Below are 12,464 nucleotides of genomic sequence, written 5' to 3'. Positions count from 1 at the left end.
ACAGATGTAAAATTATAACAATGAGCCACAAAATGCCAAAAAAGAGAAGTCAAATTACCACAAAGTGACACATAATTACAAAGATGGGGTTGAAAATTACCAGAATGAAAGAAAAAAGTTATTAAATTATGGAAAAGATACACATAATGCAAGCAAAGTGAGGCAAAACGTACAAAATGAGATGCAAAACTACCAGTTAAATTCAAACTACATTTGAGTTACAAACTAAACTTGTCTTTGCTATATTTCAAACATGTTTGCCATTTATATGGATTAAGACTAAAGATATAAAAAGTTCCCTCAAAATGACTAGTGACCATAATGAAAATATATAAAATCATTTTCAATATGAAACAAAATTACCAAAATGAGAGACAAAACAAGAATAAAATGTTGTTTTAAATTTTCAAAGAGGCTCCAAGGATCTTCACAATTACTAGCAGACACAAAACAACAAAAACTTATGCATAAAATGGCCTGAGATCCAATTTAAGCAAATTGACCGAAACACAAAAAGATGCTTAGAAGAGAAAACCAATTAGCACAGAAGGATTCAAAATTAGCCTCAACATCTTGAAGTTAAACAGCAGGGATGAAACCACACATCTGAATGGTTTAAAAGCAATACGCTGACAATAGTTAAGTTTTAGTGTATAATTTGACCCTCTAAACATGTTATTGCAGCATAAAACAGTGATTCTGTTAATACGTGACCTGTTTAGCAACTGATTTGTACATTACAGAGATTTTACAAGATGTTTATTTAGTTGTGATCCAATCTGTTTTCTGAATTTAGCAAAATTTTAGAAATGCTGGTGCAGTCCCATCCACATGTGTCGTATTGGTGCTTCATTGGATTAGTGGTCCAGCCATGATATTTAAAGAGATTCAGTGAAAGACTGATACAAAGGTGAAGAGTCACAATCAACATCTGTCTTAGCAGAAAAGTAAAAGCCGATCAGTGGGAAAATTTTCACTCATTACCCTTCTCACTTCTTTTCGCCGTGGTTATTAATGGGCACACAACAGCCTCAGTGACATTTTACACAGTTTCATCTCTGTCCCATCATGCATCTTGGGGATACTCTGGCATTTGGCCGCAGTGTTTTTAATCAGCGTCTGCGGTGGCGCTGACCAGCACGGTTTCAATCCTGCTCACTGCCACTCATCATAAGTGAGTTTATCAACACACATCTAATCGTCACACTCCACAGGGACCTTAACCATTTGCATACTAAGATTGCTTTCTTTTGCTCGGCTGAGAACGCATCTCCTTTGCATAATTATTAATGATAAAGAGATGGTGAACAAACGTGTCACAAGGTATTAGCATCGAGTACACAACTAGATGCTAAAGGATCTGTTCAGTGACGTGCCAGGAGAAAGATGAGGGCAGAAGGTAGCAAAACTGGTGAGCAAGACTGTCAAAGGAAGCACTTTTACATGAGGGGAGGGGTTAATTAAAAGACTGGAGAAGAAAGACAAGTGTAACATTGTTTGAAAGGGAAGAAAGAAATGCTGCTTGTAAATAGCAAACAATAGTGGAGAAAAGTAAAGAAGCAGTAGAAGAGCCGAGCACATGTGATATTCATGAAAGAAAATATCTGCTCAGTTAAAGGAAAGCCCACAGTGGTGAAAAGCACAAGATGTTTACACACAGCAGAGTCACTGTAGCTGCTCATTTCTGTATTTCTGCTGTGTACCATTAAAGCAGCAGGCCCATATTGTCTGTCATCTGTTGTCGGTAATTACCACTTTTTACACTGTCTTACCCTCAGTGGGTAATGTTCAGCGTCTATACGAGAAGTGTTTCATCTGAACGGTTTAACTGTTTGCCACTTTATATGAAACAGCTGCACTGTTTTTACAGGACAGGAATAAATAAGTCATGCACACTACGGTTCAGCTGGGGGTTGAAACACCCTCCCCATGTTCTCTGCTAAACACAGGCCTGTGTTGCCTTCTGCACTGCAAAATAGCGTGATATTAAAAATGCCCACAGCGATTGTTAAGTCACGCCGGTGCCATTGCGCCACAATGGATGACCTTTTGTAAATTTTAATGAGGCATTTTCACGACTTCCCAAAGCAAAACATACTGTAGTGTGTAGAATAAGGACAGCTGTGTGAAAATATGAGCAGCCAAACATTAAACCACAGTTCTTTTGCATTGTTTATAACTGTGCAGTGTTTGCTTTTAACTTCATTTTTTTTATTTTCTGTCTGGAAAAACAGCTGCAATTTTGTTGTCAGCTGCGAGCACCTGTCGTCCTGTTTCAGGAGGAGCAGGACTCTCCAAACTTCACTTATCCCAGCAGTAGGAATAATCTCAGGGGTCATTGCTGTTGCTGGTCTCCCTTCAGGCTTTCCTTTAACAAATAACTGATAATAACCTCTGACCCTTCGCTTTTGCATGAGAATTGACATCAGTATCCCCCCACACACACATACACACAGACATATACACACCCCCATCCATGGCAACCTCAGGACCATTCAAAATGTCAGCCCTCAAAAATCTAAACTTGATTTTTTTTTTTCATTTTATTGTAATGAACCCATCCAGGGGAAGGGGGTGGGTGGGTTGCAGTAGGAGGAGGGTGGAGTCGGGGGAGGCGAGCTATGGGCTCATCTGCATCACAGATTTGGGTGCTTAGAGAAAAATCAACCATCCATGATTCATTACATGTTTCCTGCTGAGCTTTCTGAGATGGCAACCGTCCTAGCAACAGGATCCTAGCAACAGCAACAACTCTCCACCGTCATGACAGCCTATCAGGAACTTTGAAGCCTGACCAAAATTTAGCCAATGAGGAGGAGGGAGCTTGTGGAGAGCGTGATGATGCGTCGTCAGTCATGCAGTAGGTCACACAGGGGTGTGTTAGGGCTGTGAACTCTGTGAATACATAAGTCGTCTGCATCCATTTATCCCACATGTGTACAAATTCCTTTGTGTATTTCCTGTTACAAAAATAACCACCTAATGGTGTTTTAGAGACAGCGTATGATATTCTTTAGGAAATTCTGCTCAGAATGACTTGACATTTATACCGCCATGTTATTCTAATGTGTAATTTGGATGTCATGCATGTCAGACTGTGGGAGGATAATTATGCAGACAGAGAGAGAAATGTGTGTGTTATAGCAATAAAAAGTAGTCCAGGAAAGAATCTCTGACAGCAACAACCACAATTTTGTTTTTCAGTACTTTGGCATGTGTTTACATTTCTGTCTGTATGTGCGTGTGGACAGAATTTGTGAACACAAGAGGCATTTTAATTATATAGATAATATATTCTAATATTCAAATAACTAATAGCTCTATTGTGCTTGCACAACACAATTGCAACTCGTGTGCTTTTTATTTCTAAACAAATGCAAGATCCTTCCAAGGTCATTTATAAGGGTAATGAAGTATGAATGAAGTATGCCTTCATATTAAGAACACAAATCAACTACAACATTTTGCTGTGCTAATAAGTTGGGAAAAAAAGGGAAGAAAAAGTTGTCTCGATCTGATTTAAACTGGATGTTTAGTCTCTTAGGATACAAACTCATTTCATCAGGTATAGTACCCCCTTCTGGCATTTTGTGAGTATTATTTATTTAGTGACAGTTTCACGTAAAAGTAAATATGCTATTCATTTGGAGACTTCATACTGAAGCAATTTTACTCTCTTTTTTTTCCTTTATTGTAAAACTGCTACACTGTACCAAATACACATTCTGCTACTATATGTTGAAGCAAATTTCATTCATTCATTCATTCATTCATTCATTCATCTTCCAAACCGCTTAGTCCAATTAAGGGTTGCAGGTGAGAGGCAGGGTACCCCCTGGAGGGGTCACGAGTCCATCACAGGCCTGTTGAAGCAAATTTCTCTAATAAAAAACCTTATTTTCAATGAAACCCCTTTAAAAAAAAAACTCACAGAAGAATATTACAATTAAAAGAATTGTAATATTGCTCTATAATAATAATAATAATAATAATAATAATAATAATAATAATAATAATAATAATAATAACAATTATCTGGTGTCTTGACAGTCTTAGTGCATATATTTACTCTTTTCTAACATGGGTAAAACTGACTGTGCATGTCATAATTCAAGTTCACTAATTGCATATGATTAAGAAATGTCTATTTTAAAAAAAACTCATCTTGAAAGCTTTCACACTCAATTTACTTTTAAATAATTTTATGTACATTTTGTAATAGAAAATACTTTGTTTACCTTTGTACTCTTTTAAAATACAAATTCCTCCTCATCAGCCTACATACGGCTTTATTGGAGTAACGCTGATTTACAGTCGACTGATCTCACATGCAAATGATCCAAAAGTGTGGGATGTTTGTTCACCTGCTAGACTGTAATCATACATGATTACTGAAAAAGCCCTTTGACCACCATCTGATATCAGATAGGTCTGATCTTCACTTCAAAGGGACGTGCTCTGTTCTGGTCCAAATGGTCTAAATACATTCTCTGTGATGATGCATCACACTGATGTCTTCCTCTCTGCTCTGGAGCAGTCTTGCTCCTCCTGCAGAGGCAGATTTCTTTCACAATCAGAGATGTTCAAAAGCATCCATCCAGTATTGACATGTTGTTCTGACCTGGCAGAGTTACACAAACTCTAAGATGAATGCCAAAGAATAAAAGTGTCTTTTACAGTGTTTCTTCTTCTTTTCTGCCCCTCATTCCTCACATTTGTTTCTAGTTTATAGTAAAGAACATAAACAGTGTGAAATAAAGTTTGATCAACACATTTGCAAGAGCTTCTATATATGATGTGTAAATGTTTATTTCAGAGGCAACAAAAACTGATTTACATATTGTCTCTTCAACACACTGCATGTATGTTTTCCTGCAAGAGTGTGCTGATTGCACACAGCAGGAGAGGGGTGTTTTTGTCTTTTAAATAGCCTTGTGGATTGTTCACCCATATTTCTGTCTCACAGTTTGAGCCTTATCCTTCTCTGGATTCAGAATTCAGTTCCAATCAACACAGTTGTTAGTTGCAGATTGTCTCTTCTGAAACTCTTCTCAGATCTTTTCAGTACAAAATAGCATCCAACGTTTTAGAAAAGTGGCTTCATCTTTTTGCTGGCATTAAAGAACAAGCAACACCTCCTGCATTGCAGGTAAGATTTTGATTATTTTACATTTAGAAAGCCTCCTAATTTAATTTTAACTGTAGGATTTCATTTGAAGATGCAGCACTTCACCTGATGAAATTGCCTCAAATGAAACCAATTTTTTTATGAATATCCATTGGAGAACTGATAGATGATAAATGACAAGGCGAAAACGGATGGATCAAGCTGAGGAGAATCTCGCAGCAGGAAGACACTAACTGACATTGTCAAGAGACAAACATGATCCTTTAAGCCAGTTTCACAGAATGGCTTCAAATTAAACATCTCAGTAAGAGCCTCATATTTTTATACTGACATTTTGGGTTTTTAAAATGACTCAAAACTTACCTTTTTCTCTAGCTCCATTAGCAGTTTGGCATTTTGGAGTGATAGTAAAATTATGGATAAGATGTCATAAAATTCTCTTTCATGATCCCCTCTGGATGCTACTTGCTGCTAATGGCGAGCCACTTACTTTTTCTTTAAAAGGGTCGATTTTTGGGAGTTTTTAGTAAAGTAGCTTGGCATTTATTAAGTACATTCCTTTAAAATTCACAAAAGATATTCAAGGTCCCTATCTAAATGGTCAGTGACTCGATTTAGCGCACTGACTAGATATAAGGTGGATATGCTTGTAAGGCAACTTAGACAAACTCTTGTCTTTCTGCTGTCATTTTCATTGATCCACAATGCAATAATACAAGTTAATTTACATTAAATTACTGTAAAATTATATCCTACTGCCAGCATTTAACTGTCATTTTACAATCATAAAAGTTATCTCTGCAGCACTGTGTTTGCTCTGGAGAATGAGCTAGCTGCACCACAGTAGCCATTTAACAATTACCAGCTGTTATGGGATTTTTTTTTTTCTTTCTTTCTTTTGTAGTAATCCTTCTTCACTAATCAATCCTTTGGGTAGCACCAGCTCAGCTCATTTAAGCTCAGCTTAAATATTGCAATCCAGTGTTGCAGATGGGGCACCATCCCGTGATTACTTTAAATCCGTGATGTTAGTCCCCAGTCCTTACGGACGAGTTTCCTGCATGTTTTAGGTGCTTCCCCGCTCCAGTCCACCCAACTGATATGAAATGAATCCAACTGCTTGTTGTCAAGTTCTACAAACCCATTCATTTGAGTCAGGTGTGTTGGAAGAAACCTGCAGCATATTTGCCCTCAAGTAAGCTCTTCTTTAGTAATCAAAAAGCTTTAAAAAAAAAAAAAAAAAAGAAAAAAAGGGCTTTTTATTTTTTAATCCCAATGATATAATAAAGCAGTTACACTGTCACAAACTGCCTTGAAAACTTTTCATTCTCACCCCCAGTTTAGTCTGCTTTTAGTCTGTATCATGACATTGTTTGTAAAAAGTAAAAGTGCATCCACTGTAAAGTTTTTGTGTCTCACTGAAGCTGTGACCCACCAGTCATACATTTTAAAACCCCTGTTCACTGCTCAGCTCCTCAATCCAGAGATTTAGTAACTCTCCGAACATCCAGACCGATTTCTGTTGCTGTTAAAAGAAAAACCTGAGTCAAACAAAAACTTTATTTACTCCACTGTTGCAGTTCTTTTAGCCATCCTCTGCTGCACCGCAGTGATAAAAATGCCCTGGATTTGTGCTCACTGTATCCATCCAGCTTGTACACAAACACAGAAATGTGGGTTTTTGTTCAGACACACATAAATCCTCCCTCAATTCCCAAGACAAGCAGCAATAATACTGCTAATGCAATGATACACAGCACAACCAAGTGTAGCAACAATCACAAAAAAAAAAAAAAATTGGAAATGTATATTCAGTTGGATGAGTGTCAAGAACTTGCATCAACTCATTTATATTTTACATGGTTATTTATTCTGCATTTAGAAGACAATGTTTCATGCTATGCAACTGGAAAGCTATTATTATAGGTAGAGGTGTGAATCTCCCTGCTCCCTTCACTGGTTTACTAAAAGGACACTTACTATGCTGCTTCCTCTCCCCTAATCTGCAGAGTGCACCCCGTGAATAAAGTCTCTCTCCAATTTAGCTGCACCTAAATCCCTATCTGACAGCTGTTCCATAATATTGCCCAGGCAGGTGGCTTTTTGTCTCACTTCGCAAGTTTTGTTTCTCCCTCATCTCAGTGCCACGAGGTAGCAAAAAGATTTTTGGAACATTGTTTATAAAAGAAAAAAAGAAAGAAATCTAACTGCACTGAGTATCTTTGACCCTAGCTTTTTATTTTTCTAATATTTACTTGAGAAGTTCCAAGTCCTCAAGGGGCAACCAAAGCCCTGCAACAAGCAGATGAGGACCAATTCTCCATGCAGCAATGGCTGTTCAAAGCTTGTTTGATATACAAGGGATTTATGAGAAATTTCTGCAACAAACCAATTAGATGCTGCTAGTAGGAGGAAAAAAAATGTTGCGGGGCTTATTTGCTTTGATGTTGATTTAATCCAATCAGTAGCACTTATAAACCCAATTCCATTTATTCATTTTAATAGCGCAGCGCATTTGTTGGAGACTTGACCTCCCGTTTAAACGACCACAGCACATATTCTAATCAGAATAACAACATAGCGTGTGTTTGTAACGTGTGCTTCAACACTGGATTGATTGAACATTTTGATTTGATGTCCTAAAAGTTGTATTTCTGTATAGTATACCATTACACACAGAGTAGACTTTCATGTGACTGCAGATTGTTTCAGACTCTGCAGCACTACAGTGTAAATATATGAAAAATTCATTTTATTGTTGGGCTCTTTAAGTGTTTTTTTGTGTGTATTCATGTTTTCTAAGTACAACAAAATTTTAAAAAAGCACATTTTAGGACATATTGTTTCGCTTTCGCTGCTGAGGTGACCAGGATTTGGTTGCCGCTTCTGATGTGGTGAAGTGTGCCGCAAGTTTCAAATGATCAGGTAGCAGAACTTTTCTCCTTTCTAAGCAGAAACAGGTTTTGCAGAAACAGGTTTTTTTAAGATTTTTGTGTCAGGAACACATGAAAAAGCACATTTCATGCTAAGTGCAAATTGCACAGGTTTGTTTTGCTTGTGTGACGTGCAGGTCCACTGAGTCAGACCTGGTCAGTACAGGTCATTGTTTCAATATTTAACCTTCAGTGAGTCAGAGATGAAAAAGTCAACAAATAATAATAGAATGATCTTATTCAAGGATCTTTTTCTTCTTTTTTTTTTTTAATTATTAAAGAAAATGAAGACTTTTTCTACCAACACAGTTTATCAGTTCAGTTATTTCACAGTACTATTAGTAGACCTTTTACTGGTTGTTTTTCCACTGATTTTATTAGTAGAAAAACATATAAAGTCCAAGACAGAATGTACATTGCTTTATTTTATAAAATGGACTTAAATCAAGCTATGCATTCTAACGCTTCATTATTCCACCTGTGTGTGTGATTAAGTTAGTCTAGAATTTATGGCACAGTGCTTCAGCTTCCCACTCAGTGTGTCCTTCAGCTGAAACAGTCATCAGTTGTTTGTTTCCTACCCCTAAATACAACTCATTATTCGGTCCTATATCACCTCAACAAGCAGCATGAGGGAAATACGCCTTGTAGAAGTGTTTCCAAATCAGAGCAGATGACGTTTTCAAGTTTAACAAGCTACAATGTCCACATAAGGAGGAAGAAGTGTGGGTGGAATGGCTGCATTTTTAACCACGAGCCTTTGTGGGATGTGAGATCGAGATCAACATACATACTGTCAGTGGAATATCTAATCTGTCAACATAATTTTATCAAAGTTAAACTTTACATACTTTTAAAAATTTTGATTCAGCAGAGTAAGATAATGACTTTCAAACATGACCGTCTTCTTACAAGTAAATGTGGTACAATTAAACGTAATCATTTTCCTGTTCCTGGTCAGTTTTCGGCATTAACTATTCTCTGTTAGGGTTAAACACTACGATTTACTGATTTTCACAAATGTGCATAAAGTCAGAGCGCCATGAAAACAAGTCAGGAGCAAATAATTATAGGGAAAGTTATGTAATGTTTGGTTAAAATGCCTGGTTAGTGTTACAAATAGAGGAATAGTTTTTACAAATGCCACTGTCATGGGTGCAAAGACACCCCTACTGGTTGTCTGAAGGCCTTTATTGATTAATTATTTTTATGCTTATGTTTATGCAAGGTCGGATGAAAACGTATAAGTCTTTATTATCAGAATTTCTCCCATATTAAGAGGTAAATCGACTGTTGATCAGTCATTTGGCCCCTGGTGCCAGTTTGTACAAAGTCCCTTAATATATTATTGTATTTCTGCATCAAACATTAACTGTGTCCGATTGTCTACCCTATTCCATACATAGAGCCCTTGCTCACTCCATTTTCTACGGGTGTCTGGATGTCCAGAGAGAAAAAAGCAGTGCACTCAAAATGACCCACAATGCATCTTGAAAAGTAGTGAGCATTGATGGCCACTCGGGTCGATATAGACCACAATGCATTACGAGCAGGAGATCAAAGTGGCGCAAGTGACACAAATATCAAAGCAGGTCAAGTAAAACTATAGATAATTTATTTTTATATCTTTATTTGTTGAATAAATATGCAACAATGAAAGGATCAAATACAATATAAGAAAAAAAATTTTTTTTTTTCACACACGTTTGTTTTGGATTTGTAACAACATGTGGTGGTTGCTGTAGTGACAGTCAGTAGTCACATGATCTGCGACGAGGAGAAAAAAGCCAGCTTCGTGTCCGAATCGTCTACAAAATGAGTGCACTATGTAGTGTGCTATTAGGGGTGTGAAATTGAATCGAAAAATCAAATACTGGGATTTTTTGCTTCACAATTTTTTTTCAAATAAATAAAAAATAATCCATAACAAAAATCTTTGTCATTTTTATTGTTTTTATTGATCTTTTTACTTGTCTTCCTGGGCATAGCAGCGGAATGATGGTCTAGCTACTGTGTTGTTTTTTCCTAATTGAAATCAAGAAAAATGACTAGCTAATAAAGTTTTGTTTGTTTGTTTTGTTTTTAGTCCACAAAAATAAAGCATATCATCACAGCCCTGCTATATAGTGTAGCCCTGTGTTTTAAATGGGGAGTTAGGGAATAGGGTGGACATTCAGACACAGCCATTGACTTCCTCTTTTTCCCATTATGAGTTTCTGACTTTTTTGTTTATCCTGCACCATGATACAAACACATGCATAAAATTAATTTGTGCTCTGTACAGTTGACACTGTTGACACTCTTCTCTCAAACACAACCATGTCTGTCTTTTTATTAATCTCACACCACTTTCCTCTGTGCAGATACTTACATTTGACATCATTGCTGTCCATGTAGCGATGGGTGTCGATAAGTGCTCCACTTCATTCAGGTGCTTTTTCTCCTAAGAGGAAGCAGGCAGCGGTTGACACATAGCTTGATGGTGTGCTGCCACTTAGCTTTCGCTATTTGGGGGGTAGATTTCTCTAGAGTGGAAGTGAGTAGGAGGATTTTACAGTTTTTTGCAATTTCTTTAAGAGGAGGAGGATTGCAGAACTTAAGGCAACGGAAAGAGATGGGCCACTGCTTCTACAGTGTTTAATTAAACCCTCAGAGACCACTAGCTGCACGGGAAAAAGGGCCAAATGAGTTGCTGGGTCATGTGCATACGTTCTGCCACATGAATAATACAAAACACTGCAGGCTCATTCAAAATAATCAGAGAATACTGCTCTTTCCAGGGCTCTGCCCATGTGACAGAAAAATCCAGTGTTTCGTCCCTGCTTCCATCCAGTTTTCCTCACAAGAGTAGTTGCTATAGATTCATACAAGGAAAGAGTCCGTGACTCGGCAATTTTAACAGGTAAAGTCATATGTATCGATTAAGAGTGCAAAAACAACGTTAGATTTCTTTTGACTTGATTAAATATTTAAGTTATACGTAAGTTAAATGTATTGTGGCCTCAGTAGCCAGAGGGAATTTTGTTTAAGCTGCTGTAATCAATGTCCTCGTGATCATAAGGGTTGATCCCTCTGACAAACGCTCAGAAATGTCACTCAGCTCTGCAGTTCTCAGCTTTTCTCGGCTTCCACTTTTACCTTATTCAGCACAACACCTCTTTTCCAATTCACTTTTTTTTTCTTTTCCTTGCCCTTTAAATTTATTTTCATCACTCTTTTATGGCCAGTAGCTTCTGTCCTGTTGCACACCTACAGTGATTAAGGATTAAGAGTTAATCGTTAAATCACATGAGGACATTTTATGAGTTGATCAACTTCTTATGTCATTATTTTCATGTAATTAGAGCAAGTTCTTCCCAAAATAAATCATATAACTAAAGCAACTACTAAATGTCTGCTCTGACATATCCTGCAGGCACAGATTAAAATCAGCAGAGTAAATGCAGTTTGGACGTTTGCATGACTTGACAAAAATCTATAGACTAAAGAGAGAAAAATGCAGAGCAAGTGCAAAATGTAGAAATCAGCAATACTGTCCAGTTCTGGCAGCTGAAATATTTTTGTGGGGATGTAGAAGAGCAACTAAGAAGAAAATAAAAGCAACTGTAACAACCCGAAAAGAAGAGCGTCCCCACCTATCATATCGGATAGGTCAATAAGTCGATTCCATTTTCATGCTTATAAGCTTGGGCAGGGAGAGTCGTCCAGTTAAATGGCCTCTGAACTATAAACCTATTCCCACAACTGTGCACTTAATGGACAGATTAGAAGTGTTTACTTAAAAAAAAAAAAAAAAAAACATCTTTTTTACATAAAGGGGAAAGAAAGTGAGTGGATAACACTGATGAAAGTAATACTTTTATACATGTTACTCGGTTCAAGACCCTGAAACACCCGTTTCTTTATCCTTTACTCATCCCTTTTTTTTCAGTTAACTGAGTATAACTTATGGGTAGACAATACAGTCTCACTATTACAATTAAAACATCAAAACTACTAATACGTAACCATAATCCAAATCAAAACTACCTAATTTAGGATGGAAAAAGATTGGGGTTTGGCTTAAGATTCATTATGTCATGCTGCTAACAGATATACAGCACCTCATTGCTACTGATGGTATGATCCAGCAGTTAAAACACGGGCCTATTGATCTATAAAAAACACAATTGTGTACAGATCTGGCTTTTGGGGGGCGTCTGTAGCAGTTGTGTTTCAACCAAAAGGTTGGTGGATCAATTCCAGGCTGACCTCATACCTAAAAGTTGAACCCTGTGTTGCGTTGTGTGTGTGTGTGAATGTGCCATGTGGTGTAAAGCACTTTGAGTGGTCACCATGACTGGAAAACTGTTAAATAAGTACAAGCCCATTTACAATTTTAAACAAAAACAAGTAGATTATCT

The sequence above is a fragment of the Telmatherina bonti genome, assembly GCF_933228915.1.
Source record: "Telmatherina bonti genome assembly, chromosome: 20".
Taxonomy (NCBI): Eukaryota; Metazoa; Chordata; class Actinopteri; order Atheriniformes; family Telmatherinidae; genus Telmatherina; species Telmatherina bonti.
This window is presented reverse-complemented; position numbering follows the sequence as displayed.